Source organism: Rhinopithecus roxellana, chromosome 14, assembly GCF_007565055.1.
Source record: "Rhinopithecus roxellana isolate Shanxi Qingling chromosome 14, ASM756505v1, whole genome shotgun sequence".
NCBI classification, from domain to species: domain Eukaryota; kingdom Metazoa; phylum Chordata; class Mammalia; order Primates; family Cercopithecidae; genus Rhinopithecus; species Rhinopithecus roxellana.
Genome location: NC_044562.1, coordinates 62,208,388 through 62,235,665, shown reverse-complemented (window position 1 = coordinate 62,235,665; position 27,278 = coordinate 62,208,388). Strand labels below are relative to the sequence as shown.

The following is a 27,278-nucleotide window of genomic DNA, read 5'->3' as shown; positions in this document are numbered from 1 at the left end:
ACAACCTCCCATTTTATAATATCATAGACTGTAATTAATTTTGAAAAGATGTGTTTACATTTAACTATGAGATGTCCTGGTTTCTCTGTTTACCCTTTGCATCAGTCCATTTTTGCACTGCTATAAAAGAATACTGGTGGGTAATTTATAAGGAAAATAAGTTTATTTTGGCTCATAGTTCTGCAGGCTGTATGAGAAGCATGGTGCCAGCATCTGCTTGGCTTCTGGTGAGGCCTCAGGAAACTTACAATCATGGCGGAAGATGACAGGGAGCCAGTGCCTCACGTGGTGAAAGGGAGCAAGAGAGAAAGAAGGGGAGGTCCCAGATTCATATAAAAAACCAGATCTTGTGTGAACTGAGAGAATTCGCTTATCACCAAGGAAATGGTGCTAAGCCATTCATGAGAGATCTGCCCCCATGATCCATCACCTCCCACTAGGCTCCACCTCCAACATTAGGAATCACATTTCAACAAGAGATTTGGAGGGGACAAACATCCAAACCATATGACCCTTGTTCTTCTTTTTTGTATTCAGTTTTCATTTTGCTGAAGTATGTCCTTGAGTGTAACTTTCAGAATGAATATGTACAGCCATAAATATTATAAGGACTTGCATTTCTAAGGATGTCTTCATTTGGTCCCTCCCACTTGAATGGCATTTTGGTAGTTCCTTTGAGGAATTCTACTTCTTTTTTTCTTTTTTTTTTTTTTTTTTGAGATGGAGTCTTGCTCTGTCGCCCAGGCTGGAGTGCAGTGGCCAGATCTCAGCTCACTGCAAGCTCCGCCCCCTGGGTTTACGCCATTCTCCTGCCTCAGCCTCCCAAGTAGCTGGGACTACAGGCGCCGCCACCTCGCCCGGCTAGTTTTTTGTATTTTTTAGTAGAGACAGGGTTTCACCATATTAGCGAGGATGGTCTCGATCTCCTGACCTCGTGATCCGCCCGTCTTGGCCTCCCAAAGTGCTGGGATTACAGGCTTGAGCCACCGCACCCGGCCTGGAATTCTACTTCTAATATGTCGGGTTTCCAGCTCCTTTTTGCAAACGGAATTGTTGTTCCTTTGCAAGTAAGCTGTTTACCTCCCTGAAAGTATTTATAATGCTTTACTCTTAAGAGTTTTGAAAGTTCATCAAAATGTATCTAGGTGTAGACATTTCTTCATTCATTGTATTCTCCTTTGGTAGGTCTATTCAATATAAAGAATTACCTTCAACTCTTCAAGTTTTCCTTCTATTATTTCTTTCTCTCCATTTCCTTGTCTGCAGTAAACATTAGATAAATGCCAGACCACCAGATTGATCTTTCATGACTCTGAGCTTTTATATTTTCCATTTGTCTATTTGCACTAGGTGATAGTGCAAATAGGAGAAAAAAATCACTATGTTATAGTGCAGATAGGAGATTTCTTTAGCTTTATCTTCCAGAACCAATTTGATTTTCAGTTATGTGTACCATTTGGATTATTTAAATTTTGGAGTGGTTACTGTTGTTTTAATTTTGGGCATGCTCTTATATTCCCAGAATAGTTTCTTATTTTATACTTGTTCCTTTCTTATTTTTTGTAGTCACTATGGTGAACACTATTGTGATTCTTGTCATTAGGACAGGCCGCACAAATAGCTAAGTGGGTGAAATCCAGGAATACTAGGGAGCTCTGGAGTAAAGAAATGTCCAAGGGTAAGAGAACAACATTAAAGTCCATTTTGAAAGCTGTGAAACAAGAATATGACAAAATTCAAGACCCTGTTTACAAAAGACGTTAGCAAAACTATAAACTTAAATCAATTACTTCGAAAAAATCATTATCTTAAAGATTCACTTCATGTCTTAAACTAAAATTTTGAACGAATTAGTTAAATGTAACACAAATGTACACACACATATACACACACTCTCCAAGAAATACCTATGAACCTCTGGAGGTGGGAGGGATTTCACAATGAAGATGTCGTTAAAATACAGTGTCCACTCACTCCATAAAGTCAGTGAAAAGAGAAAAGGAAACCACATATATCATACTTTGTAAATATATGCATTAGAAAATCCTAAGGAAATTTGAGCCAATTTTCTAAGTTTAGTAAAATGAGAACAAACAACTTTTCTTTTTTGGAGACAAAGTCTCACCCTGTCACCCAGGCTGGAGTACAACGGCACAATCTCAGCTCACTGCAAGCTCTGCCTCCTGGGCTCAAGCAATCCTCCCACCTCAGCCTTCTGAGTAGTGGGAGTACAGGTGCACACCACCACACTTGGGTGATTTTTTATACTTTTTGTAGAGATGGGGTCTTGCCGTGTTGCCCAGGCTGGTCTTAAACACCTAAACTCAGGCAACTCACCCGCCTCTGCCTCCTAAAGTGCTGGAATCACAGGGGTGAACCACCATGCCCGGCTGAGAAAATACAACTTTTATGATGCTAGAAGAAAAACCCTAAAAATTACTTTTTAAAGTAATATAAAAGCAAATATAGAATGAGAATTACAGAATCATTTTAAAGAACAATGTTAAAAACAAATGATCATTAATTGCCTCAATAAAGGTGCTCAAAAGCATGACTTTTCTTTATATTATATATTTTGTGTCAAAACTGAACAGTAGGAATTTCCTTTATATTATCATTAAAATATCCAATTCTTATATCGTCCAGGTAATGTTTTTCATTCCTAGTGTTTACATCTTAAGTGTGTAAGACATATAGCATAAATTCATATAGAGACTTTAATCTCTCCAACGGCTAATTTAGTTTTCATGGAGATGTTAAAATGGATCTCTGCAATAAACAACCCAAATTTTTTTTGCCTCTGATGAAAGTATAAAATTGTTTTGAAGTCTTGTATTAATAATGACACAATTATCTACCGTGTAATGTATCATCAATTTGGAGAAAAGGTGTTGCTTTTCTCCAAATCATGTTGTTCCTGTTGTTATTTGTAGATTTCCTTCATAGACGTATACAGACAAACTATATTTTACCTGAGTCTTTTCTCCTTTCCTCCCTAAAAACGAATGAATGAGCAAGTGATTCTAATTTGTGTCTTGTCAACAGCCCTATACGAAGTGTCCAAGAAACTTCCTAATACTTCCACAATCCATGAGTGCAACAAAACACTCAGCTGTCACTGGATTTTCCTAATAGCCCCTTGGCATGGTTCCTGTCTTACATATTCCTGTACTGTGTTTCTTTATTCATGTCCACATCTATTTTTATTTCATTTTATTTTTATTTACTTTATTTTTTTTGTGAGACAGAGTCTCACTCTGTTGCCCAGGCTGGAGTGCAGTGGCACGATCTCGGCTAACTGCAACCTCCACCTCCCAGGTTCAAGTGATACTCCTGCCTCAGCCTCCTGAGTAGCTGGGACTACAGGAGTGCACCACCATGCCCAGCTAATTTTTGTATTTTTAGTAGAAACGGGGTTTCACCATGTTGGCCACACATCTATTATTTGAGGTAAGAATGAGGACATGACTATCCTACTGAACAGATGAGGAAACAGAGGTTCAGAACTCAGTGACTTTCCTGTCATTCCACGTTAATGAAGAATCCAGCAATGAGGCTTCCCGGCTCCTTTATTGCTGTGTTTCTCCTATTACACCATGCTGTGCTGTTAATATGTGTGTATTCATGCATGTTTCTTGATATAGACTTTCTCTGACAAAAATACATTTGGGTCATTTGTGGCTCCTTTCTCTGGTTGCTTTTGAATTTAAAGGTTATAACATATTTAGGTCCTATGTTAATGAGCAGCTTTTCCTTTGGGCTAAAACATCTTTTCCTCTTTAGCAACTTTGGTCATGTGGAATTCAAATTTGTTAACTCACTGCATAAAGCAGCAACTCATTTAAAAATAAATTACAAATATTAAAGGGAGATAGAGAACACGATAGTATACTATATATTGAAATACATCAGCTGTAGAATAATGCATCTTAATGAAGGCTTCCCATGTGAATAAACCATTATATTTACAAGCTTTCCATAGTTAATGACCCAGAACTGGATAACGAAACCTACATTTATAGCAAGGTCCTCTGTCAGCAAAAATATACATATTAATAATTGATGTTGCTGTAAAAGTAGGACATAATGTGATGCCTTCTGAGTTTGTGGGGAAATAGGACTACACGGTCCATTAACTTAAAATGCTTATCTAATGTTTGATGGGCTTTGTCTTTAAAAATCCTTCTTCAAATTAGTAAGAGAAAATGGACATTTGTCCAAATGAAAGTCTGTTCAATTTATCAGCTGCAAATATACTTGCAAATAAGTGACTGAATGCTGTTAACTTTCTGGGGCAGCTCACTGTCTTGCCGGATTGTGCTCTTCGTGGCGCTTTGTTGTTACCGAAGGCAAAGAAAGAGCAGGGTAGACATCTATTCCCAGCAAATGACCATCCTGTGAAATTTCTTGCCATCGTCAATGCAGAGATTGATGAGCACCGCGGCGCCCCTGGACACCTCAGTGTTCATTAGGAAGCACTTAGAGGCGCGTGTTCGGTCAGATCATTGGGCTCGCCGCATGCCGTGGCTCTAATTTTGCACACGGAAGACCTCACGCTGCGGAATGCACCGCTCCTTAGTTGGTTCATTTCAAGATCATGCGAAGAGGGAAGTGTTCTTTAGTTTATTAAAATCAGCCATTTTGTTTCATCATTTCATTTCAGAGTAATATATCTATATTTATGTATCTGTGTTTATACAATATACCTACTCATAAAGATGAGCCCAGCAGGAGAAGTGAAGAAAGATAGTACGGATAGCTAGGGCTGACGGTTCGCTTCTACCCTCTGCTCAGAGTAAAGTTATGGTAAATCTTTATCTTAGATGCAACAATTTTAGTGGGCACAAAACTATTAAAGAATAAAAAATGTTCTAGCCTGTTAAGCCTAATTTCTGAAAAAATTTTTAGTATGTTAAAAAATAGCTTTGTTAGGAACTGGGTTGTAAGAGGTCTAGTTGTGCTTATAATTAATTAGTGGTGGGCTTTTCACCTGTTACTCTTGTGCACTACTTTCTTCAAACATATATTAAAATAAACACTTTGATGGCATTTATGGTTTGCTAGGCACTATTTTACGTGGTTGAAAAGTATTAACTCCCTTATTTCTCAACACAGCCTTATGCTACTAGGTAGCATTATTATCTTCATCTTTATATGAGAACACTGAGGCACAAAGAAGTCAAGGAACTTGTCCAGGGTCACACAGCTAGGAAGTGGCTAGGGCTTTGGCCTGAGGCATCTATTTCTGGAGTCTCTGTTCTTACTCTCCGTGCTTTGCTGTCTCTCTCTGCTGATAGGTTTCCTCTGACTTAAAAAAAAATTATGGGTACTACCGACCATACTTTTATAAAAAATGTGCATTTGTAATTGCAACACCGCTGAACTGCCTTGCAAAGAGGCTGGGCTATTTCCTCTCCCCTCACAAGACGTGCATGACAATGTCTGTGCTTCCATACCTTGCCAACATTGTAACGTTAACTTTTTTGATCTTTGCTAACTTAAATAGGTAAAAGATGGCAAGTTAAGAAGCATTTTTGAATTATGAATGATGTGAGCATCTAAATGCATGTTAATAATCTATTTAAAAAATTAACAGCTAACACGTAGTGCTTACTGTATGCAACTACTACTAGACACTAGTTGAAATGCCTTACAGATAGCAATTTCTTTAATGCTTAATACAAATCTATGAGCTAGGAGTTATTACTGCCTCCATTTTACATGTATAGAAACTGCGGCACAAAGGGGTCAAGGTGCCAGCCCAAGTTCACACAGCTAGAAAATAGTCGAACTAGAATCTGAACCCAGGTAGGTTGGCTCCAGGGTTCTTGACCTTAAGGGCTTTAAACTGCTGCATTACATCACTTTGCAATGAGCCCTCATATTAGATAAGTAAAGGCAGATGTCCTGCCCTAGAATGTAGACAAAGGAGTCCTGGGCTCAGGGGACAAACAGGAGGGTAAGGAAGAGAATTCTTTTCGTCATTTAGTCTCTGATGATCTGGAGACCTGAGACAAGAATAAAACTGCATCCCAGTACGAAGAAAAAACTAAAAATAAAACCAGAGGTTCCCAAGTAACTAGATTGCAAAATCCCATGTAATAGAAAAGAAAACGGTGACTCTTCCCTTTTTTCCCCAAAGCCTCCTGAAGTGGCCTTCTGAAACCACAGATGCTCCAGGCGTCCTTCTTGAAATTCTAATCTCCCCACTCAGGTGTCTGACGGCCCTGCAGACACAGTTGCACAGGATGCCCTGCTTGTTGTGTTTGCAGACTTTTTGCTGGTGCAAAAACACAAGCTGTGTGCACGGGTAGCACCATTTTTGCCTTCACAATTCCCCCCTGCAGCTAGCTACAGTAGTCGCAGATGAGATTTAAACCCTATGGGCTACTCCAAACCCTTTGCTTTACAGGATCATATTTTTAACAGACTACATTTTCAGTTCATAGCTTCAGCAGTATATGATGACAAAGGCCAGGATGTTTTATAGTTTGAACTCAGTTGCACGTGTATTTTACACAACAATTTATTTATTTTGAATTTTTTTTTGTTGCATGAAATTATGTTGTGTTTTGTTGCATGAAAAGTTGTAGTTCTTGATAGTTTTCCACTGTATGAAATCAGTCAGATATCGTGACAACATACTATAATTTTTCAAGATAATTAACATCAGCCAGCATTCCATGATGGCATATCTTATTCCAAGCTCCAGGCTAGACCATTTTCCTTCAGTCTGTCATAAGGGCCTCCTAACAGCATCTCTGTGAAATAGGTAGCACTCTCCTGCCCTTACAGAAGAAGAAGCTGAGGCTCACTGGCAAGTATGTCACTCAAAATCCTTCCATTGGCACACTGCAGAGCCGGGCTTTGAGCCTAGCTCTGTCTGCCTGGGAAGCGCACACTCCCAACTGTCCTCCAACCCCATGCCTGGTTCTCCCTCAATGCAGGGGAGCACGCCTTCAAAGCTGGTGCCTGGAAACTCACACTTGTTTCCAAGGTGCTGCTTCCTTCCCAGGACATGTAGGGAACAGCCCTTTTGCATTTAAAAAGTGTAACAAAACAAAAACAAAGCCAAACAAAAACCCACAAATCACAGCGAATCGATTTTTTGAGAATTTTTTTAAATAAAAACAATCAAAGATCATCTGCAGCAAATATGATGAATAATGCACATGATCAAGCTAGACTACATAGTTTCATTTCATTTTGAAATGAAAGTGTGATCATCAAAGAGAATTTCATTTAGATTCTTTGCTCACTTTGGCTTTGACAGCAATTCCCAAAGAGGAACTCCATGTTCTGAGGGCAACAAAAGCAGTTACAATATGCACAGAGCTTTCCCAAACGGGGTCTCGGGAGAGGGCCATGCTCATTTGGGCGCCCAAGCTCGTACTTGAGGTTAGTTGTTAATAAGAAAGAAATTGAATGTATTGGCCAAAAAATAGTTTAGAATACAGCTTGCTTCATGTTAGAATGGGAAAGTGAACAGGGTTTTATGGTGCTTTTAGGATTCAGTAGATGCGTTTAAAAGTGACAGGTCTTCCTTTTTAATAAGTGTTTCCCCAGTGTTCTTTATTATAATGCAAACATTGATAGCTTCAGGGTAACATAAAATATATGATGGTCATGACTGTAGGACAAATTATTTCAAAGGGATCCACAAAATGAAATGTATTACAATCATTAAGTTTCCTTCTACTTGATCCACTCCATTGGCTCTGCCAATTAAAATAACTGCACATAAATTTTAGAGTGCTATTTATTTTTCTTTGTATTTTAGAATATAAATATTTAAAATGGCAATATCCAAAAAAAGATAATTTATATGACAATGGTAAAAGAAACATTTGGTCAGGAATTGAAGGCATGATGATGTCTCTTGCTCTAATTTTGGTTTCAGTTACTAAATAGTCACTCCTAGAAATATTCCAAGCCTCTCCTAAAGATACAAATACGGTTTAGATCAGGTCAGTCAACGGTGTCTACATTGGTATAGTGCAACAAAATGAAATCATAACAAATAAATTTTAAAATGAGTAGGTAATATCTTAACCAGTGATACAGTGGAAAATATATTCAATTGCCAACATTTCTTGGATTTAGGGGAATATAGATTTGGGATTTTTAAAAATGGTTTTCAGCCAGTGAACAGAAGACAACATTCTTTTAAAAACTGAATCCATATATCTCTCAATGGTGTAAAATTTCAATAGAACATGTAATGCCAAGTGAAGACATACTCAAGAAAAAAAACAGCAAACTGAAGAAAGTCACATTGAAAACAAAACAGACGTTATTCTCTTTATACCAAACTGTGTATTGCTGAAAACATGAATACAAACTTCATTCATTTGAGCTGAGTACATGTAATTACAAAATAACACTAAAAGAAAGGTAAAAACATGTCATTCTATCTTTGTATAGTATCAGTGTAAGCTAGTAAGACTTTAGCACGAACAAACTGTTTGAACATTGCCTAAGTTTCTAGTGTGTGGCACAGCATAGGTGTTCAGTAAATGTAGACTGAATTAAATAAAATGGAAATCTAATTAAATAGAAGTTGTTGAATCCCAACTGATTCTAAAGTAAAATTTCATGTTAAACTTAGATTGTATTAGATTAAATCTTTTCACTTATAATTTAATTTTTAAAGTAGAAAACTGGATGTAACAATTGTTTTTATAATTACATTCTATATCCATGTGTCTCTTACGGGTGTTGAACAGAGAAATACTAACATATCATCATGTACCCACCTACCCATATACACCAAACAATCTGGAGATCTCAGGGGAAAAATTTATGAAACTCGACTGCCATTTAATATTACCTTTTTTGTTTTGTAAAACGTAGTACTATTTCTTTATTTTAAAACATGAATGCATAATAGATGTTCATATTTTCAGGGTATATGTGATATCTGGATATATTCATGTAATATGTAATGATCAAATCAGGGTAATTGGACTATCCATCATCTCAAATATTTATCTTTTCTTTATACTGAGAACATTCAAATCCTACTCTTTTAGCTATTTAGAAATATACAATTGATTATTGTTAACTATACTCACCTTATTGAACTATCAAACACTAGATCTTATTCCTTCTAAAGAACTGTATTTTTCTACCCATTAATCAACGTCTCTTCATCTCCCCTCACCCACCTACCCTTCCAGTCCTCTGGTAACCACCAATCTACTCTGTATCTTCAGATGATCTACTTTTTTAGCTCCCATGTGTAAATGAGAACATGTGATTTTTGTTTTTCTGTGCTGGCTTACTTCACTTAACATAATGACCTCCTGTTCCATTCACATCTGCAAATGACAGGATTTCATCACTTTTTATGGCTGAATAATATTCCATTGTGTATATACATACCACATTTTCTGTATTCACTTATCTGCTAATGGGCACTTAGGTGGATTCCATATCTTGGCTATTGTGAATAGTGCTGCAACAGACATGCAAGTGAAGATACCTCTTTGATGTATTGGTCTCCTTTCTTTGGGATATGCACTCAATAGTGGGATTGCTGGATCATATGGTATTAGGTTGGTGTAAAAAGTAACTGTGGTTTTGCCATTACTGTTAATGGTTCTATCAGCCTAATAGTTGTATTTTTAGTCTTTTGAGGAACTTCCATACTGTTTTCCAAAGGGGCTAATTTGCATTCTCACCAACAGTGCACAAGCATTTCTTTTTCTCCACATTCTTGCTGGAATCCATTATTTTTTGTCTTTTTTTAATAATGTATTTTGATTCGATTTTGCAGATGGTGAGATATAGGGGTCTAGCTTTAATCCTCTTCATATGGTTATCCAGTTTTCCTAGCATCATTTATTGAAGTGACTGTCCTTTCTCCAATGTAGGTTCTTGGAGCCTTTGTCGAAAATAAATGGGCTGTAAATGCATGGATTTATTTCAGGGTTTTCAATTTGTTCCATCGGTCTGTGTGTCTGTTTTCAAGCCAGTATCATGCTGCTTTGGTTACTACTGTTTTGTAGTATATTTTGAAGTCAGGTAGTGTATGTAATACCTCCAGCTTTGTTCTTTTTGCTCAGGATTGTTTGGGCTATTCAGCGTCTCTTGTGGTTCTATAGGAATTTTAGAATTTTTTTTTCTATTTTTGTGAAGAATATCATTGTTATTTTGATAGAGATTGCACTAAATCTGTAAATTTCTTGGGTAGTATTCATATTTTAACAGTATTAATTCTTCCAATCCATGAGCATGGAATATATCATTCCATTTTTTGTGTCCTTTTCAATTTTTTCATCAGCGCTTTATAGTTTTCCTTGTAGAAATCTTTCACTTCTTTGGTTTAAATTATTCCTAGGTGTTTCATATTTTTTGTAGGTACTGTAAATGGGATTACTTTTTTGAATTTTTCTAGATTTTTCACTGTTGGCCATAGAAATGCTACTGATTTTTGCATGCTGGTTTGTTTCCTGTAACTTTACTGAATTCATTTATAAATTCTCACAGTTTTTTGATGGAGTCTTTAGGTTTTCCTAGCTATAAGATCATATCATCTGCAAAAAAGGCTAATTTGACTTCTTCCTTTCCAATTTTGATGTCTTTGATTTTTCTCTTTTGCCCAATTACTCTGGCTAGGACTTCCAGTATTATGTTGAATAAAAGTTGTAAGAGTGGGCATCCTTGTCCTGCTCCAGAGCTTAGAGGAAAGGCCTTCAAATTTTCCCCCATTCAGTATGATGTTAGCTGTGGGTTTGTCATATATTGCCTTTACTGTTGGGAGGTACGCTCTTTCGGTGTCCAGTTTGTTTAGAATTGCTATCGTAAAGGGATGTTGAATTTTACTGAACGCTTTTTCAGCATCTATTGAAATGATCACATGGTTTTTGTTCTTGGTTTTGCTAATGTGATGTTTCATGTTTATTGATTTGTGTATGTTGAACCATTCTTGCATCTCTGGGATGAATCCTGCTAGGTCATGGTGAATGATCTTTCTTTTTTTTCCCCCTGATTGTATTTTTTTAAATTGTAAATTCCAGGGTACATGTGCAGGATGTGCAGGTTTGTTACATAGGTAAACGTGTGCCATGGTGGTTTGCTGCACCTATCAACCCATCACCTAGGTATGAAGCCCCACATGCGTTAGCTATTTTTCTTGATGCTCTCCCTCCACCCTGCCCCCCACCTCCAACAGGCCCCACTGTGTGTTGTTTCCCTCCCTGTGTCCATGTGTTCTTGTTGTTGTGAATGATCTTTTTTTTTTTTTTTTTTTTTTTTTTTTTATTATACTTTAAGTTCTAGGGTACATGTGCATAACGTGCAGGTTTGTTACATATGTATACTTATGCCATGTTGGTGTGCTGCACCCATCAACTCGTCAGCACCCATCAATTCATCATTTATATCATGTATAACTCCCCAATGCAATCCCTCCCTCCTCCCCCCTCCCCCCTCCCCATGCTAGGCCCCAGTGCGTGATGTTCCCCTTCCCGAGTCCAAGTGATCTCATTGTTCAGTTCCCACCTATGAGTGAGAACATGCGGTGTTTGGTTTTCTGTTCTTGTGATAGTTTGCTAAGAATGATGGTTTCCAGCTGCATCCATGTCCCTACAAAGGACGCAAACTCATCCTTTTTTATGGCTGCATAGTATTCCATGGTGTATATGTGCCACATTTCCTTAATCCAGTCTGTCACAGATGGACATTTGGGTTGATTCCAAGTCTTTGCTATTGTGAATAGTGCTGCAATAAACATACGTGTACATGTGTCTTTGTAGTAGAATAATTTATAATCCTTTGGGTATATACCCAGTAGTGGGATGGCTGGGTCATATGGTACATCTAGTTCTAGATCCTTGAGGAATTGCCATACTGTTTTCCATAATGGTTGAACTAGTTTACAATCCCACCAACAGTGTAAAAGTGTTCCTATTTCTCCACATCCTCTCCAACACCTGTTGTTTCCTGACTTCTTAATGATTGCCATTCTAACTGGTGTGAGATGGTATCTCATTGTGGTTTTGATTTGCATTTCTCTGATGGCGAGTGATGATGAGCATTTTTTCATGTGTCTGTTGGCTGTATGAATATCTTCTTTTGAGAAATGTCTGTTCATATCCTTTCCCCACTTTTTGATGGGGTTGTTTGTTTTTTTCTCGTATATTTGTTTGAGTTCTTTGTAGATTCTGGATATTAGCCCTTTGTCAGATGAGTAGGTTGCAAAAATTTTCTCCCATTCTGTAGGTTGCCTGTTCACTCTGATGGTAGTTTCTTTTGCTGTGCAAAAGCTCTTTAGTTTAATTAGATCCCATTTGTCAATTTTTGCTTTTGCTGCCAGTTGCTTTTGGTGTTTTAGACATGAAGTCCTTGCCCATGCCTATGTCCTGAATGGTACTACCTAGATTTTCTTCTAGGGTTTTTATGGTATTAGGTCTAACATTTAAGTCTCTAATCCATCTTGAATTAATCTTCGTATAAGGGGTAAGGAAAGGATCCAGTTTCAGCTTTCTACTTATGGCTAGCCAATTTTCCCAGCACCATTTATTAAATAGGGAATCCTTTCCCCATTTCTTGTTTCTCTCAGGTTTGTCAAAGATCAGATGGCTGTAGATGTGCGGTATTATTTCTGAGGACTCTGTTCTGTTCCATTGGTCTATATCTCTGTTTTGGTACCAGTACCATGCTGTTTTGGTTACTGTAGCCTTGTAGTATAGTTTGAAGTCAGGTAGCGTGACGCCTCCAGCTTGTTGTCCTTTTGACTTAGGATTGTCTTGGCAATGCGGGCTCTTTTTTGGTTCCATATGAACTTTAAAGCAGTTTTTTCCAATTCTGTGAAGAAACTCATTGGTAGCTTGATGGGGATGGCATTGAATCTATAAATAACCTTGGGGAGTATGGCCATTTTCACGATATTGATTCTTCCTATCCATGAGCATGGTATGTTCTTCCATTTGTTTGTGTCCTCTTTTATTTCACTGAGCAGTGGTTTGTAGTTCTCCTTGAAGAGGTCCTTTACATCCCTTGTAAGCTGGATTCCTAGGTATTTTATTCTCTTTGAAGCAATTGTGAATGGAAGTTCATTCCTGATTTGGCTCTCTGCTTGTCTGTTACTGGTGTATAAGAATGCTTGGGATTTTTGCACATTAATTTTGTATCCTGAGACTTTGCTGAAGTTGCTTATCAGCTTAAGGAGATTTTGGGCTGAGACGATGGGGTTTTCTAAATATACAATCATGTCATCTGCAAACAGGGACAATTTGACTTCTTCTTTTCCTAACTGGATACCCTTGATTTCTTTCTCTTGCCTGATTGCCCTAGCCAGAACTTCCAACACTATGTTGAATAGGAGTGGTGAGAGAGGGCATCCCTGTCTTGTGCCAGTTTTCAAAGGGAATTTTTCCAGTTTTTGCCCATTCAGTATGATATTAGCTGTGGGTTTGTCATAAATAGCTCTTATTATTTTGAGGTACGTTCCATCAATACCGAATTTATTGAGCGTTTTTAGCATGAAGGGCTGTTGAATTTTGTCAAAAGCCTTTTCTGCATCTATTGAGACAATCATGTGGTTCTTGTCTTTGGTTCTGTTTATATGCTGGATTACGTTTATTGATTTGCGAATGTTGAACCAGCCTTGCATCCCAGGGATGAAGCCCACTTGATCATGGTGGATAAGCTTTTTGATGTGCTGCTGAATCCGGTTTGCCAGTATTTTATTGAGAATTTTTGCATCAATGTTCATCAGGGATATTGGTCTAAAATTCTCTTTTTTTGTTGTGTCTCTGCCAGGCTTTGGTATCAGGATGATGTTGGCCTCATAAAATGAGTTAGGGAGGATTCCCTCTTTTTCTATTGATTGGAATAGTTTCAGAAGGAATGGTACCAGCTCCTCCTTGTACCTCTGGTAGAATTCAGCTGTGAATCCATCTGGTCCTGGACTTTTTTTGGTGGGTAGGCTATTAATTGTTGCCTCAATTTCAGAGCCTGCTATTGGTCTATTCAGGGATTCAACTTCTTCCTGGTTTAGCCTTGGGAGAGTGTAAGTGTCCAGGAAATTATCCATTTCTTCTAGATTTTCTAGTTGATTTGCGTAGAGGCGTTTATAGTATTCTCTGATGGTAGTTTGTATTTCTGTGGGGTCAGTGGTGATATCCCCTTTATCATTTTTTATTGCATCTATTTGATTCCTCTCTCTTTTCTTCTTTATTAGCCTTGCTAGCGGTCTGTCAATTTTGTTGATCTTTTCAAAAAACCAACTCCTGGATTCATTGATTTTTTGGAGGGCTTTTTGTGTCTCTATCTCCTTCAGTTCGGCTCTGATCTTAGTTATTTCTTGCCTTCTGCTAGCTTTTGAATGTGTTTGCTCTTGCCTCTCTAGTTCTTTTAATTGTGATGTTAGAGTGTCAATTTTAGATCTTTCCTGCTTTCTCTTGTGGGCATTTAGTGCTATAAATTTCCCTCTACACACTGCTTTAAATGTGTCCCAGAGATTCTGGTATGTTGTATCTTTGTTCTCATTGGTTTCAAAGAACATCTTTATTTCTGCTTTCATTTCGTTATGTACCCAGTAGTCATTCAGGAGCAGGTTGTTCAGTTTCCATGTAGTTGAGCGGTTTTGATTGAGTTTCTTAGTCCTGAGTTCTAGTTTGATTGCACTGTGGTCTGAGAGACAGTTTGTTATAATTTCTGTTCTTTTACATTTGCTGAGGAGTGCTTTACTTCCAATTATGTGGTCAATTTTGGAATAAGTGTGATGTGGTGCTGAGAAGAATGTATATTCTGTTGATTTGGGGTGGAGAGTTCTATAGATGTCTATTAGGTCCGCTTGGTGCAGAGATGAGTTCAATTCCTGGATATCCTTGTTAACTTTCTGTCTCGTTGAGCTGTCTAATGTTGACAGCGGAGTGTTGAAGTCTCCCATTATTATTGTATGGGAGTCTAAGTCTCTTTGTAAGTCTCTAAGGACTTGCTTTATGAATCTGGGTGCTCCTGTATTGGGTGCATATATATTTAGGAGAGTTAGCTCTTCCTGTTGAATTGATCCCTTTACCATTATGTAATGGCCTTCTTTGTCTCTTTTGATCTTTGATGGTTTAAAGTCTGTTTTATCAGATACAAGGATTGCAACCCCTGCTTTTTTTTGTTCTCCATTTGCTTGGTAGATCTTCCTCCATCCCTTTATTTTGAGCCTATGTATGTCTCTGCATGTGAGATGGGTCTCCTGAATACAGCAGACTGATGGGTCTTGACTCTTTATCCAGTTTGCCAGTCTGTGTCTTTTAATTGGAGCATTTAGTCCATTAACATTTAAGGTTAATATTGTTATGTGTGAACTTGATCCTGCCATTATGATATTAACTGGTTATTTTGCTCGTTAGTTGATGCAGTTTCTTCCTAGCCTCGATGGTCTTTACATTTTGGCATGTTTTTGCGATGGCTGGTACCGGTTGTTCCTTTCCATGTTTAGGGCTTCCTTCAGGGTCTCTTGTGAGGCAGGCCTGGTGGTGACAAATCTCTAAGCATTTGCTTATCTGTAAAGGATTTTATTTCTCCTTCACTTATGAAACTTAGTTTGGCTGGATATGAAATTCTGGGTTTAAAATTCTTTTCTTTAAGAACGTTGAATATTGGCCCCCACTCTCTTCTGGCTTGTAGAGTTTCTGCCGAGAGATCTGCTGTTAGTCTGATGGGCTTCCCTTTGTGGGTAACCCGACCTTTCTCTCTGGCTGCCCTTAAGATTTTTTCCTTCATTTCAACTTTGGTGAATCTGGCAATTATGTGTCTTGGAGTTGCTCTTCTGGAGGAGTATCTTTGTGGCGTTCTCTGTATTTCCTGAATTTGAATGTTGGCCTGCCCTACTAGGTTGGGGAAGTTCTCCTGGATGATATCCTGAAGAGTGTTTTCCAACTTGGTTCCATTTTCCCCCTCACTTTCAGGCACCCCAATCAGACGTAGATTTGGTCTTTTTACGTAATCCCATACTTCTTGCAGGCTTTGCTCATTTCTTTTTCTTCTTTTTTCTTTTGGTTTCTCTTCTCGCTTCATTTCATTCATTTGATCTTCAATCGCTGATACTCTTTCTTCCAGTTGATCGAGTCGGTTACTGAAGCTTGTGCATTTGTCACGTATTTCTCGTGTCATGGTTTTCATCTCTGTCATTTCGTTTATGATCTTCTCTGCATTAATTAGTCTAGCTGTCAATTCTTCCACTCTTTTTTCAAGATTTTTAGTTTCTTTGCGCTGGGTACGTAATTCCTCCTTTAGCTCTGATAAGTTTGATGGACTGAAGCCTTCTTCTCTCCTCTCGTCCAAGTCATTCTCTGACCAGCTTTGATCCGTTGCTGGCGATGGGCTGCGCTCCTTTGCAGGGGGAGATGCGCTCTTATTTTTTGAATTTCCAGCTTTTCTGCCCTGCTTCTTCCCCATCTTTGTGGTTTTATCTGTCTCTGGTCTTTGATGGTGGTGACGTACTGATGGGGTTTTGGTATAGGTGTCCTTCCTGTTTGATAGTTTTCCTTCTGACAGTCAGAAGGACTGTCTGTTGGTCTGTTGGAGATTGCTTGAGGTCCACTCCAGACCCTGTTTGCCTGGGTATCAGCAGCAGAGGTTGCCGAATATAGAATATTGCTGAACAGCGAGTGTACCTGTCTGATTCTTCCTTTGGAAGTTTCCTCTCAGGGGTGTACTCCACCCTGTGAGGTGTGGGGTGTCAGACTGCCCCTAGTGGGGGATTTCTCCCAGCTAGGCTACTCAGGGGTCAGGGACACACCTGAGCAGGCAGTCTGTCCGTTCTCAGATCTCAACCTCTGCGTTGGGAGATCCACGGCTCTCCCCAAAGCCGTCAGACAGAGTCGTTCGCAGTCTGCACCGGCTCCTGCTACTTCCCCTGTTGGTCTTCAGCTGTGCACTGTCCCCAGAGGTGGAGACTACAGAGACAGGCAGGCTTCCTTGAGCTGCTGTGAGCTCCACCCAGTTCGAGCTTCCCAGCGGCTTTGTTTACCTACTTAAGCCTCAGCAATGGCGGGCGCCCCTCCCCCAGCCTCGCTGCTGCCTTGCGGATAGATCGCGGCAGACTGCTGTGTTAGCAGTGAGGGAGGCTTCGTGGGCGTGGGACCCTCCCGGCCAGGTGTGGGATATATTCTCCTGGTGTGCCTGTATGCTTACAGCGCAGTATTGGGGTGGGAGTTACCCGATTTTCCAGGTGTTGTGTGTCTCAGTTCCCCTGGCTAGGAAAACGGATCCCCTTCCCCCTTGCGCTTCCAGGTGAGGCGATGCCTCGCCCTGCTTCAGCTCTCGCTGGTCAGGCTGCAGCAGCTGACCAGCACCGATTGTCCGGCACTCCCTAGTGAGATGACCCCAGTACCTCAGTTGAAAATGCAGAAATCACCGGTCTTCTGTGTCGCTCACGCTGGGAGTTGGAGACTGGAGCTGTTCCTATTCGGCCATCTTGCTCTGAATGATCTTTTTAAAGCATTGTTGAATTTGGTTTGTTAGTGTTTCATTGAGGCTCTCTCCATCTATGTTCATTGGGGATGTTGGCTGGTAGTTTTCTTTTTTTGTTGTGTCTATGTCTGGCTTTGGTACCAGACCTTAAAGAAGGGGTTTGAAAGTACAGATGACTTTTGAACAAAATGGGAGTTAGGAGTGCTGGCGCCACACACAGCAAAAAAATCTACACATAGCATTTGACTCCCCAAAACTTAACTACTGATAACTTGTTGACCAGATGCCTTACTGATAACATAAACAGTCCATTAACACATATTTTGTATATTACATGTATTACATACTGTATTCTTACAATGAAGCGAGAGAAAAGAAAATGTTATTAAAATCATAAGGAAGAGAAGATTATTTATTACTAAGTAGAAATCTATCATCATAAAAGTTTTCATCCTCATTGTCTTCAAACTGAGTAGGCTGAGGAGCAGGAGAAAGAGGAGAGGTTGGTCTTCCTGTCTTAAGCATGGCAGAGGCAGGAGAAAAATCTGCTAATAAGTGGGCCCATGCAGTTCAAACCTGTGTGGTTCAAGTGTCACCTGGTCTTTTCTTCTCTTTAATTTTTTTTTAATAGTTTGAGTAGTATTGGTATTAGTTCTTTAAATGTTTGATGGAATTTAGTAGGGAATCCATCAGATCCTGGGCTTTTCTTTGATGGGAGGCTTTTTATTATTGATTCAATCTCATTAGTCATCACTGGTCTGTTCAGGTTTTCTGTTTCTTCATGGTTCAATTTTGGTAGGTCGTACACATCCAGAAATTTATCTGTTTCTTACAGGCTTTCGAAATTGTTGATGTACAGTTTTTTTTGTCATAGTTTCTAACGATCCTATATATTTCTGTGGTATCACTGTTAAGTCTCCTCTTAAATTTCTGATTTCTTTTATTTTGGTCTTCTCTCTTTTTTCCTCCTAGTCTAGCTAAAAGTCTGTCAATTTTGTTATCTTTTCAAAAACTCAACTTTTCATTTTGTTGATTTGTGTGTGTATGTGTTTTAGTATCAATTTCATTTATTTCTGCTCTGATCTTAATTTCTTTCCTTTCACTAATTTTGGGTTTGATTTCTCCTTGCTTTTCTAGTACCTTGAGGTGCACTATTAGGTTGTTTGAGCTCCTTCTGTTTTTCTGATGTAGGCCTTTATTTGCTATAAACATCTCCCTTAGTGCTGCTTTTGTTATATCCCATGGATTTTCATATGTTGGTTTCCATTTTCATTTGTTTCAGGAACTTTTAAAATTTTCTTCTTAATTTCCTCATTGACCTGTTGGTCATTCAGGAGCATGTTGTTTGATTTCCACGTTTGTGTAATTTCCAAGTTTTCTCTTGTTATTGATTTCTAGTTTTATTCCATCATCATCAGAAAAAATACTTGATAGGATTTCAAATTTTTAAAATTTGTTTTGTGAACTAACACACAGTCTATTCTGGTGACTATTCCATGTGCTGATGAGAAAAATGTGTATTCTGCAGCAGTTGGGTAAAATGTTCTGTAAATGTCAGTTAGGTCCATTTTGGTCTAGTGTGTAGCTTAATTCTCATGTTTCTTTGTTGATTTTCTTTCTGGATGATCTGTCCACGACTGAGAATGGGGTGTTGAAGCCACCTATTATTATTGTATTGTAGTATATCTCTCCCTTTAGGTTGATTTAATGTCTGCTTTATATTTGGGTGCTCCAGTGTTGGTTTAATATATAATTATTCTCTTGCTGAATTGACTCCTTTATCATTATATAGTAGCCTTTTGGGGTTCTTTTTTTACAATCCTTGGTTGGTAGTCTTTTTTTTTTTTTTTTTTTTTTTTGAGATGGAGTCTTGCTCCATCACCCAGGCTGGAGTGCAGTGGTGCGATCTTGGCTTACTACAGCCACCACCTCCCAGGTTCAAGCGATTGTCCTGCCTCAGCCTCTTGAGTGGCTGGGACTACAGGCGCCTGCCACAACATCTGCCTAATTTTTGTAATTTTAGTAGAGGCGGGGCTTCACCATGTTGGCCAGGCTGGTCTTAAACTCCTGACCTCAAATGATCCACGCACCTCAGCCTCCCAAAGTGCTGGGATTACAGGTGTGAGTCACTGCGCCCGGCCAGTTTGTAGTCTATTTTATTTAATAGAAGTATACATATTCCTGTCCTTTTTTTCCACTTGCATGGAATATCTTATTCCATTCCTTTCTTTAAGTCCATGTGTGTCTTTATAGGTGAAAGTGGCTTCCTGTACACAGCATATGGTTGGATCTTTCAATTTTTAAAATCCATTTAGCCACTCTATATCACTTAACTGGAGAATTTAGTCCATTTACATTAAATGTTATTTTTGATAGGTAAGAATGTACTACTGCCATTTACATTTTTTTTCTGGTTGTTTGTAATTCCGCTCTTCCTTTCTTATACCCTTCCTTTGTGTTTAGGTAATTTTCTCTGGCAATATGTTTTAATTAATTGCTTTTTTATTTTTAATGTATCTATCAGTAGGTTTTTGCTTTCTGGTTATCATTAGGCTTACAACAAATCATATAAGTTATTTTAAACAGATGAGGACTTACCTTTGATCACAAAAAAAGGCATAGAAATAAAGGAAAAAATTAAAACAACTACACTTTATCTCCCCATATTTTGACTTTTTGTTGTCTCAATTTACATCTTTTTATATTACTTGTCTCTTAACAAGCTGCTATAGTTATTGTTAATTTTGATAGTCTCCTAGTCTTACTAGAGATATGAGTGGATTACACACCACAATTACAGTATTAGAGTAATTTGGCCTTGTCTGTATGCTTACCTTTATCAGTGGCTTTTAGATCTTTACATGTTTTCTTTCTGCATGTTAGTGTCTTTTTCTTCCAGACTGAAGAACTCCCTTTAGCATTTCTTGTTAGATGGGTCTGGCAGTGATGAATTCCCTCAAATTTTGTTTGTCTGGGAAACACTTTATCTCTTCTTCATGTTTGAAGTTCAGCTTTGTTGAGTGCAGTATTCTTGGTTGACAGGTTTTTTTTTTTTTTTCTTTCAGAACTTTCAGTATGTTGTTCTACTCCCTCCTGGCTTGTATGGTTTTCTTTGAGAAGTCTGTTACCAAACTGGAGCTCCGTTATATGTTATTTGCTTCTTTTATCTTGTTGCTTTTAGACTCCCATTGCTGTCATTGACTTTTGAGAGTTTCATTATTATATACCTTGGGATAGTCTTATTTGGGTTTAACCTGTTTGGTGATCTCTAACCTTCCTATACTTGGATATTTTTATCTTTCTCTAGGTTTGAAATATTTTGTTATTATTTATTTGAATGAGCTTCTGCCCTTTTTCAACTCTATCTTGAATACCAATGATTCTTAGATTTGCTCTTCTGAGGTAATTTTCTATATATTGTAGGTATTCTTCATTCCTTTTCATTCTTTTTCTCCTCTGACTGTGTATTTTCAAATAGCTTGCCTTCAAGCTGATTCTTTCCTCTGCTTGATCCACTTTGCTGTTAAGAGCCTCTAATGTATTTTTCTGTCTAGCAAATGTATTTACCAGTTCCAGGAATTGATTTTTAAAAATTATTTCAATACCTTTGTTAACTTTCTCTGACAAATTTAAAAATTGCTTTCCTGTGTTATTTTGGAGTTGGCTGAGTTTCCTTAAAATTGCTATTTGGAATTATTGATCTGATGGCACACATGTAGCCAGCTCATTAGGGTCAGTCACTGGCTTCTTGCTTTGTCTCATTGAGGAGATCACATTTCCTGTTGGCTGTTATTTCTTGTTGGTGTATGTCTATGTCTTGTCATTGAAGAATTAGTTATTTTTTCTAGTCTTTTCTGTCTGGATTGTTTTGGTTTCCCTTTCATATGTTTGCTTAGGGGTTCTTTACAATTTACCTGTTGAATTTCCTTTATTGCTAGGTCACTGCCTCCTTTTCAGTACTGTATGGAACCTTAAGCCCAGGTTTGCATTAGCTCTAGCAAATGTTTGGAGTGCTGCCTGTCCCAGTGGGGAAGGTCCCAAAGGGGGATATCCCTGCTATGCAGGAAGGCTGGCTAGTGGTTTGTGCCCGAGGGACCTGTGGAGCCTGCCTTCTACAGTGTGGTGCTGCTGAACAGCCATTTTGACTTTGCATCTCTTTTGGCCAAGATACAGTGAAGAGTTTTGTGGGCTGGGGTTGCTAGTCCTGCCTTTCCCTTTGTCTCTGGCTGCCCTAAAAGGTTTTTATCCCTACAGATACTCATGATGCTTCTTATAGGTTGAGGCAGGGATAGTTCTCCTGCAAGGGAATCCAAGATGGGGAAGCTGGTTGTTTACTTTGATCTCACTTTCTCCAGTGTAGAAACCATGAGTCTGGGGGAGATTTTCCATACATGAGGTGCCTGGCAGATTGTGGGCAGGAGCACTGTGGATACAGAAGTCTAATTTTCTTACTATCGGCTCAGAGTTTTTTTTACTTCTCTGTGGCCCTGGAGGTCATGTCATCCTTAAATTTGAGTTATGGGACATTGATGGTGATAATCTTGGTGCTGGATATTCGTTTTTGATTTTCTATTGTGGGGAGTGAAGTCAGGCTGCTTCTATTCTGACATTTTGGTGAGCCGTTTTTACTTTTAAATATGTGTTTTTTTCTAATTAACAAAGTAAAATTTGACTATTTTAGAAAATGTGATGATTACAGACAAAAAAGAAATCTCCCAAAGCTCACACATTAAAACATCAGCTGTATTCAGACTTGGCATATTTTCTTTCTTTCTTTTGTATGTGCATGGATGCCTGTATATACTTAGTTGAAGTCTTTACACTTTAGTTGAAATCTATATACTTTAGAATTATACACATAACATGTATAATTCTAAATCCTGAATTTTTACCTTGAGCATTTTCAGGTAGTCATAATTAGTCAGAAACATACTTTTTAACGCTGGCATATCACTACATTATACAGGGACATCATACATTATTTAACATTGTAATTATTTAACTAGATACATACTGTAAGAATACTAAAATAAGTTATTTCCAATTTTTTCACTATTAAAAAGAACACTGTCAGGAACTGCTATGCACACACATCTCTATTTTTGGTGATTATCTTAAGACAGAAATGTAACTTAAGGATGAAGAATATAAATATCGTAACCATCCTGTGGCAACTTGCCAACTGGCTTTCAGAAAGGCTGAGTCCATTTAACTCCTTGTGTTAAGAATGAGCATCTCATCACCACCTTGTCAATAATTATAATTTTAAAAACTGTTAATATTCTCCTAATAAGACAGACACCACTTACCCCATTTCACTAATTCTAATATGCACATTTTTCATAGTTTAGCATATCTGAAATTAGGGATGGATGTGTATTACAATCAGGGTTGTGTTTTGGCTTATTTGGCAGCAGCTTTTTTCTTAATGGCAACTAAAAATAATGATGCATCTTACAATTGATGATATCTTAGATTCAACGAAATTACAGTAGAATCTCATGTAATTTTTATTTTGTATTTTTGACCACTAGCTAAGAGCCATGATTTATACAGAACCATTTCAGTATACATTTCAACATGCCAGTGAATTTTTTTAAAACAAATTTAATTGTGGTAAAAGAACATAATATAAAACATACCAGTCTAACTATTTTTCAGTGTGCCTTTAAGTAGTGTTAACTATATTCACATTATTGTGCAACAGATGTTTAGAACTTTTTCATCTTGAAAATGGAAACTCTGTATCCATTAAGCAACAACTCCCCTTTTCTCCTTCCCCAGCCCCTGGCAACCACCACCTACTTTCTGCCTTTATGAGTTTGACTACTTTAGATAGTGCATATAGGTGAAATCATACAGTATTTGTCTTTTTGTGACTAGCTTATTTCACTTAGCATAATGTCCTTCAGGTTAATCCATGTTGCAGCACGTGTCAGAATTTCCTTCTCTTTTATAGCTGAATAATATTCCACCCAGTGAATTTCTAAATCATAAAAATTTTTAACAACTTGCAGACATTGTGACCCACTGGATTCTGACAGCACACCTAAACAACTAAAAAGTAAAGGACAGGGCTGGGTCCCAAGGGGTTCCAATTTCCAAAAGGAAATGTTGGCTTATTTTTGAAACACAAAGATCAAACAGAAATCAAGAATGTAGGTGATAAAATCAAGATATTTTTGAAATCATATCTGCTCTTTTGATGTCATTTCCTGTTTTTTAAGGCAGTAAGCTTGGATACCACAATTTGAGAGTTTACAAACACAGGTATGGTAAGACCATGCCCCTCCACCAGGAAACTAGGCAGTTCCAAGTTTCTGGAACATGGACTTGAACTCTTTCCTCAAGCAAAATAATTATGTGTGAACAACAAAGGCAATGTGGAGAGGCCATGACTGCAGGAGGAGCAATGCATGACGAGGGGCCACAGTAAAATGTAAACTATTCTAAAACTAAATGAACTTGCCATGTCATTTAGAATGTGCCATTATAAAACTGATGAAAATTACATGGCAATATCCTGAAAATTGAACTAAATTATATTTTAGTTATACTTAATACCACTGGCAAAATCTTTTAATTTATTTTAAATCCTAAAATCCCCCAAAAGAAAATTGAATATTTATACAAGAAGACTTAATTAAAATATGGCTTAAATCGTTAGGTTTATGGTTGATCACAGAACAAAAGGATTTAAAGTATCAACCACATAGTGGTGACCACTTTATTTATTTTCCCTGAAAGTGAGAAGAGGGAGGCAGTATTAGAAATTAACACTGAAACCTAAAAAAAAAGATTAGAAAGAAAACCATATCCTCACATTGGTTAAAATGTTGTATTTGTTTTACTTCTTACATTATTCTCTGACATTTCTACTGTGTCCACTGTTATAGACAGAAAAGAAAAGAATCCTGATTTTTGTCTTACCTGAAGTATATATTTGTTAAGTACATAGAATTGGAAAAACGTATTTCAAATTGACTATTATTTGATTAAGGTACAATTTTAAAAGCTACAAATTACTTAAGTCATGATTGATGTCTTTTCCCCCTCTGACATAATTTTGAACATGTATTTTACCTGTAATTTTTTAGGCATAAAACACATGTTTATTGCAGAAAGATGTAAGACTAAGCAAAAATTAAAAAATAGAATCATGGTGTTCATATTTTACATTTCTCAAAATATGTAGAAACTCTAAAACATCACTTCTAAAGATACATAATGGGATATTTTAACTATTTCTGGGCACCAATTTCTTACAATTCTAAAATTATACTAATATGAATATCTATATATTGTATATTTTGCTCATATTCTTGGCTTTTTTTTTTTTTTTTTTTTTGGGGAGCAAAGAAATTCCAAGGGTTGGCACTACTGGGAAAGAAGGTATGTTTGTAATGAGACAAACTGAACTTAGAAAGGTGGACAATTAAACCCTCAGTAGCAGTCCCTGAGATTGTACTTGCCACTGGGTCCTTGCCCAAACTGAGTGTCATCCTTACTGGGTCTCTTTTCTTTTGTTAGCATGGATATTTTTTTTTTTTTTTGAGACGGAGTCTTGCTCTGTCGCCTGGGCTGGAGTGCAGTGGCCGGATCTCAGCTCACTGCAAGCTCCGCCTCCCGGGTTTACGCCATTCTCCTGCCTCAGCCTCCCATGTAGCTGGGACTACAGGCGCTCGCCACCTTGCCCAGCTAGTTTTTTGTATTTTTTAGTAGAGACGGGGTTTCACCGTGTTAGCCAGGATGGTCTCGACCTCCTGACCTCGTGATCCACCCGTCTCGGCCTCCCAAAGTGCTGGGACTACAGGCTTGAGCCACCGCGCCCAGCTAGCATGGATTTTTAAAAGCGATTTAAGTTTCCTTATGGGCACTGTGCTGCACGGGGAGACTCCCCCTTCTCAGCCCTCATTCCTTGGTGCCTGCTTCCCAGCCGCCCGACCTGCGTCATGATCTGAGGGTTTTTCCTGCCTTCTTTGGCGCCCTCCCTTTATTCCTTACAGACATTCTCCCACTAAATCTCTTGCGTGCCTAATTCCACCACAGCCTCTGCTCTCACAGGACCCAAACTAACAGAGGGACTCTGAAGATCTTTTCAGCATTTGCTGCGTGGTTGTTTTATTTAGGTTTTTTCTCCTTTGGTCAGTTTTGCTATTCATACTTCCCTAGACAGTTTTCTCTGTTCAGTATTTTCTATTTTGTGACCATAATTGTTCATGACATCACCTAATAGTTTTTAACTTGCTAGTGCCTGTGGTCATTGTATACTGTGTATATGACCACATATATGTCATATATATGTATGTGTGTATATATGTCATGTGTTTGTAAATATACATATACACATATATACATATTTGTCATACATTTGTATTTTTTTTCTTCTTTTCTTGATTAGTCTCACCAGGGCTCTGTATGTTATTAGCATTTTCAAAGACCGAGTCATTGTTTATCAATGTTCCTGTTTCGACATTTTTACCTGGGCACTAGATAGGGGGTATCAAGCCAAGTAGCTCACCAGAACACACTTAGGTCAATGCTGGAACAAGTCCCAAACGGGCTTTCTTTTCTTTTTAAAATTACAATGTCCTTTAATGAAAACTGAGCAGGTCAACAGAGCCCCACTAGGACTGACTGGTCCCCTTCTCTGGTCATAATGAGCTTTGCAAAGAACTGGCTTCAGGGGGTTTGACAGCTGTCTCCAAGTGCTGAAGGGATTGTCATGTGAAAGGGAAAGAGGACACATTCCAAGCTACTACAGGGGACAGAGCCCAGCCTGGCAGTGGGATCTGCAGGGAGGCCAACTGCAGTTTAATGAAAGGGAATGGGCTCCTGTGGGAGGCAGAGGTTCTGTTTTCAGGACGGGCTCGGGCAGAGGACAAGTCAGCCTTCCTCAGATGCCGTGCACTCGATGAGGCAAAGCATGCAGAAAAATCTTTAGCAGCAGACAGACTCTAAGACGGGCCCAGTGACCCCGCCTCCTGGTCCTCTTCCCTCATGTAATCCCCTCCCCTTGAGTGTGGGTGGCCCCCAGACCTTGCTTCTAACCAATATGATAGGGTGAAGATAATGGGATGCCACTTCTGTGATCATTTGCATAAGATTCTGAGCAGCCCCTCTGTCCCTGCTGGCTTAGACGAAGGCAGCTGCCATATGGAGAAGCCCACATGGCATGGAGCTGGAGGCTGCTTCCAGCTAACAGCTGGCATGAACTGTGGCCCAGGATCTGATGCCCTACAGGGAAGAGAATCTTGCCAGCAACCACACAAGCTTGGAAGCAGGCCCTTCTGGGGTTGATCCTCAGATGAGACTTCAGCCCTTGCTGACACCTTGACTGGAGCCTTGTGAGATCCTAATTAAGGTGTACCCAGATTCCTGGCCCTCGGAAACCGTGAGACAACAAATTGGTGTTTTAAGCTACTAAGTTTGTGGTAACACTGTTATGTGACAATCAATAACTCATCCATCTTTCCAACTCTATGATTCAGTAATCACCAGCACCAAAAAAAAAAAAAAAAAAAAAAAAAAAAACAGCCTGCTGTATCAATGCAAACCCACTGTCATGACCGTCCATACTAATATAATGGTGTGCACTGCTGACATCAGACAGGAATAGCTCCTAGTCTGTTTTCACATCTATAGCATTCTGCATCTTGCAAAGAAATATGTAAATGGATATAACTCTGACCTCTTCAGATCTCCCTGAGCAGGTTTCTGTACCATATGGGTGACTCCATTCCATTAAATCATATATTTTTCTTTCCTTTCTTCCCTCAAAAACTCTCTAAAGAAGACACAGTCGGCCGGGCGCGGTGGCTCAAGCCTGTAATCCCAGCACTTTGGGAGGCCGAGAC

At 38.6% G+C, this 27,278-nt stretch overlaps 1 protein-coding gene across 1 annotated transcript in view; it reads right to left on the bottom strand.

Moving 5' to 3' along the window:
- Positions 1-27,278, bottom strand: part of IQCA1 (IQ motif containing with AAA domain 1) — a 175,243-nt gene that overhangs the window by 127,601 nt on the left and 20,364 nt on the right.